The following is a 6000-nucleotide window of genomic DNA, read 5'->3' on the forward strand; positions in this document are numbered from 1 at the left end:
TTTCCAACTTGGTTGAAACACGGTACTGAATCAAAAGCAGCTGAAATAGCTTCCTTAAATCTAGCTACAGCACTATCAGATAAACTTCTGGAGAGCACATTTTTATTAAGCAGAGATAATTCTGGTAGAACAAAGTCGAAAGTAATAAGGAAATGGTCTGATAGAAGAGGATTTTCTAGGAAAACTGTAAGGTTTTGGATTTCAATGCCATAAGCTAAAACAAGATTCAGGGTGTGGTTAAAACGATGAGTAGGTTCGTTTACACCCTGGGTGAAACCAATAGAGTCTAATAATGACATGAAAGCTGTGCTAAGGCTATCATTATCAACATTCACATGGATATTGAAGTCACCTACAACAATTATTCTATCACTGCTAAGGACTAAATTTGATAAACATTCTGCAAATTCAGATAGAAATTCAGAATATGGGCCAGGAGGGCGGTAAACTACAACAACTAGAACTGGCTGAAAGGTTCTTGAGACTGGATGTGAAAGACTAAGAACAAGGCTTTCAAAGGAAGAAAAATTCTGCTTTGGTCGAGGGTTAACTAGAAGACTAGAATTAAAAATAGCTGCTACTCCACCACCTCATCCGGTGTCTCGAGGTATATGAGTACTAAAATGACTGGGAGGAGTGGATTCATTTAAACTAACATATTCATCTCGACACAGCCAGGTTTCAGTCAAACAAAGTAAATCAATGTGCTGATCTGATATCAGATCATTCACTAAAAGAGATTTGGATTCTAAGGACCCTAATGTTCAAAAGTCTGCAGTGAATTTTCAGATTTTTTAGCAAAATCGTATTCGTAGTTTTGATTCTAATGAGATTTTGACGATTTACGCCTTTTTTTTCTACGTTTGGATGACTTATAAAAACGGGTCTGGCCCGAGGGACAGACACAGTACCTATAGTATAACTACAGTTCGATTCAGAATTACACCTATAGTGACTGGGAGACAGATCTAAGGGAGGCGCAGAGAAGCGTGTAAGACTGCAGCTCTGCCTCCTGGTCTGAACTCTGTGTTGTTGTCAAGGTTTTGGACTAATAACCTCTGCTATGTTTCTAGATAATAGAGCTGCACCGTCCAAAGTGGGATGGATGCCGTCTCTAGCTAGCAGACCAGGTTTTCCCCAAAAAGACTGCCAGTTATCTATGAAGCCCACATCGTGTGCTGGACACCACCTCGACAGCCAGCGGTTGAGTTATGACATGTGGCTATACATGTCATCACTGGTCTGATTTGGGAGGGGTCCAGAGAACACTACGGAGTTCGACATCGTCTTAGCAAAAGCACACACCGACTCCACATTAACCTTAGTGACTTCCGACTGGCGTAGTCGGGAGTCATTAGTGCCGACATGAATTACAGTTGTATCAAATCTACCTTTAGTCTTTGTCAGCAACTTTAAATGAGATGCGATGTCGCCCGCTCTGGCCCCGGGTATACACCTAACTATGCCCGCTGACTTCGCTAGCTTTACGTTTCGGACTATGGAGTCTCCAATAATCAGTGATTTATTCTAACGTAATCAGCTCACTGCTCAGGTGCTGCTCACTGCTCAGGTGCTGCTCACTGCTACGATCTCCTTGTACGTACTTAAACAGATATTGTCATTCCGTTGGACGACTTGTAGCATTGATGAAAGGGCAAATATTCTCTTTATAGTGTCATATAGCCGTGGGCTCTGTTGCTTCATCCGCAAATTCCGCTTCCTTTTTTTTACGTCACGTCGTGCCTCAGGAGACCCTGTGCCCCCCCCCCCCCCCCCCCCCCCCTAGTTGTTTCCAGTCTTTATGCTAAGCTACGCTAATTGACTCCTGGCTTTACTTTCATAATTATGCACAGATGGGATTTCAGTCATCTCATTTAACTTGATGATAGAAGGGGAATTGGACTATTTAAGTAAACACATTCTTGTTGAACACAACATTTTTCTCTTTGTTCACTTAATCGTAGCTGTAAGGGACTGTTTTCAGTTTGCAACACGAGCAAGGACACCTTTATTAAATAAATTCAGATTTATATCAGTTAAAGATATTAAAACTTGAAGCATTGTCTGATCCATGAGGTCAGTCACACTCTCATTCAAATGCAGAAGCTGGTGGGTGGGTTGGACTTTTCGTAATAAATGACAAATGAACCAATTTAAGAGGATGTCTTCAAAAGTTCTCAATGAAAATGAGTGATTAGGAACGATTCCTAAAAAGGATGAACATTCATTCTGAAATCCTGTTCCTGCGTTGTTTGTTAATTAAATCAAATCAGTCTATTTAGAAAAGTCATTTGTAAATCAACCACCGCTAACTCTTGTTTTATGCAAGTCTGTGTTCTATTTTAAAATAGTGCTAATTATGAAATGACCATATGATCCTCCATATGGCTCTTTCTAATTGCATCTCTTCTCATCTGTCGTAAGGCACTGATAATAAGCCACAGCTTTCTCTGTGTTTATACCTGCTCTCTTTCAGTCCATGTCTCCACACTCAAACCTGTGAGTTAATGGAGGAATCTGAGAAACACATAAAAATATCACCTGGACTCGCTCCATTGTCCCCACTCTGTCCCACTTCTTGTTATCTTTTTGCCAACTTCTCTATTAATACCTTTCTGTTTAGGCTTTTTGTTTTGTTTACTTGTTCCTTTATTTAGGCTCCTTCCCTTTTGAAGATGCAAGGTTCCTGCCAAGACATTCCTGTCCTCCATAGCATCCTGCAGAGAAAACTCAAACGTGTTATATTTACTGGTGGAATGGAAGTCAGCGCGTCTTCTCCATGACCTTAAAATTAATAGTTGACATTTTGGTACATACATTTATTTACTGTCTGTTCAACAAAGCTATAAGCTGTTACCATAGGGCTATAATCTTAGTTTAGCAAAAATTCTCAAAGCTACGGACACAACATCCTTTAAAGACACTATATTTCACAAATTACCATCAGATGCTTGAACCTATCCTTTTTTTTTGTCTTTGCACAAAAAAAAAAAATGCCGATGTAATGTGATGTTAGAATTTCTAGGTGGAAAAACAGCCAGATATAACGTTAGCGTCAACGTTCCTATTTGGCTCAAAAAACTGTTGTTCCCCGTAGAAATAGCTATACGGTCATGAAAACCACAAATTTGAGTTTTTAGCTTTCTTTTTGTTTAGTGCTAGATTGTTGTTAACTTTGGTAACAGAGCTGTGGCTGCTTCCCAGTTTCCAGTCTTAATGCTAAGCTATTCTAATTGCCTCCTGTTTCTAGCTATATACTTAATGCACACACATGACATTGACTTCAATCTTCTCGTCTAACTCTCAGAGGAGACCGAGACAAGACCAATACCATAATTATCACTGAAAAATAATTGACTTGTGTGCAGTGGGCGTGTCACTAACTTAGACCGTAACACCACGAAGGTTGTGGCCGTAACCAGAGGATAAAAATCAAATTATGAATAAACTGAAATGATTTGTTCTTTTACAAATGGGCACTTTCCTTCTAATCACAGTAATGATTTGGATAAATAATCCATCATTGTTGGTCTTGACTGGTCTTGATTTAAAAATCCAGAGTCCGCCCAGTCTGAGTCCGAGACAAGACCAAGTAAAAATGCTTTCGATTCCTGAGACGATACTGAGACCTTCAAAAAGTGGTCTTGAGTCCCGTCTTGAGACCAAGACTGATTTTGTTTACTACAACACTAGGCTCTTCACATTGAAGGATCAATGTGTTACATCTCAAGCATACATCATGTTTGATTGTTCTCTTTGTGGCTGCCACTACATACAATGTGCTGCTGTACCAAAAACAAATGTAACTCTTTTCAAATATTTTAGACTTCAAAATTAAAGTAAACAAACTTTTTCAGTCACGTGACAAACCTGCAAATCTCCAGGCTATTAGATTCAGCTGAAGTCTCATTTGAAGTTCCATAAATGATGCCTCACAATCCATTCAACTCCTTAAACTTCAAAGTCTTACACGCTCCATTCTGCAACACACTCTGATTACACTGTAATAATAATTATGATGCACTCATTATGTGCTCATAATGTGCATATGATTCCTGTAATGTTCTTTGAGCACCACTTCAAACACAGCAGCTGCAGTGGAGGGAAAACAGCAGAAATGGGTGCCAGGCGGGAGCAGGGTGGGCAGTTTGCTTCAACAAAAATATTAGTATTAGCAGTAAAAACAAAACAGCCTGGAAATAACAACCACTCTATCCACCTATTTATTTATCAAGCTGTAGCCTTGGGGAAGAGCAAACTGGTGTCCTGTTGGTTACATCAACCAGTGGAAAAGCACACCCTCTGAGTGTGTGTTGGTGTGTGCGTGTGATCGTTTATAACCACAGCAGACAGAAGCAGAGCTAATGCAGAGAAGAGTAATAATTCCTCTCCCTCTGTCTGTACCCTTTGACTCTGTACATCACTCTCTCTCCTTCTCTCTTCTTGTATTTGTTGCCTCCCATAGACTATAGAAAACATGGTCTTAGCTCATTGACGCCACCCATTAGTTTCTGAAGAGGCATGATAAGGGACGAGGATGGCGGCTGCCATATTTGAAATTATTTTTCAATCTACCTTTTGATCGATCTGGAAACAGGCAAAGAGTTGGAGCTGGGGCGGGCCTTGAGCCTCCTGGCAAACCGCACCACCTATCAGTCAACCCAACCGCGCCCCTTAATATGCAAATTAACACATACCTTTTGACCTACGATCATCAAAACAGATTGGTTACAGATTTTAGGAATAAAGAAAAGAGCTATAGAGAAGGAAAAAAAAGGTGTTTTTTTTTACCAGGCTGTTCAATGTTTGTTTCTGCAGTTAAAAAAGGTATTTTAATACGGGACAAATTGGGGCTTCCTTGGCTTTTGCAGCCAGCCTCTAGTGGACACTCAAAGAAATGCGCTTTTTTTATTTTCAACAGTGGAGGATGCTGCTTGCTCACTCGCCAGCTGTCTCTCCCTCCGCTCGCTCGTTGAAGATGGATCACTCTATGTCTGTCAGCAGTAGTATCACAGAATGAGAATGTATTGTCTGCTGTCTCAGATAATAAATGCTGCTATCTGCGCTACTGTTCCCGGCCATAATAGATGGTCCGTATCTACACAGCTTTCTGTTTATGAGATTATCACGGCCCTCTGCTGTCCCCCAAGCCCCTCGACAGGAGAGATGGAGAAATTACTTTATCGCTAGGGGGCCCAAAAGTTATCATTTGTGAGGAATCCGACGTGTGGAGGAGCTTTGTGAATTGCCAGTTACTGCCGCTCGTGCTGTGGCGTCACACGAGCAGCGTGTGAAATAGGAGAGGTTAAATTGTTCTGTGATTGCTCTTCTATGCTCCTTGAATCTGTGATGTGTTGTGTGTAGAGAGGCCACCTGAAGGAAGGAGAAAAAGATTCGCATCACACGAAAGCCTCTGCACTCTACTTCACGCTACATCAGCGTTTATCATTTTTTATCTTGTTTTGATTTCTCAGAGCATGTACTTATAGTTCCTGCATGTAATCGCACATAGATTGATCTCTCACTGTGGGGTATATGCACCTGCAAAGACCCGGCTGCTGAGTGCATTATTAAGACATTTGGAGCTTTCCAACTAGCTGCTCATTCAAATCAGTGCAGGTCGTTTGATAAATGAAGGTCTGGGCAGCGGGGAGAATCAGTCACAGTCACTGGTCACTGTTGGACAGGGTGGACAGTCATTAGAGAGTGTGCGTGTGTGTGTGTGTGTGTGTGTGTGTGTGTGTGTGTGTGTGTGTGTGTGTGTGTGTGTGTGTGTGTGTGTTCATGTGTGTGTGTGACATTTAGTACTGTTGGTCACTGAGGGAGTCTGTTGACAGTTGACCCCCGTCTTGACCACCTGACCCCAGCCTGACCTCTGTGTCTGGCTCGGGCTGCAGAGCAGAGGGTCTCATTGGCTCACGCTGTGGACTGATGGCTTTGCTCTCCTCTTTTGGCTTGAAGCCTCAACCCCAAGCTTGTCCACTGCAGGACAGAGTGAGA

This window comes from Labrus mixtus, chromosome 11 (assembly GCF_963584025.1).
Source record: "Labrus mixtus chromosome 11, fLabMix1.1, whole genome shotgun sequence".
In the NCBI taxonomy this organism is placed as follows: Eukaryota; Metazoa; Chordata; class Actinopteri; order Labriformes; family Labridae; genus Labrus; species Labrus mixtus.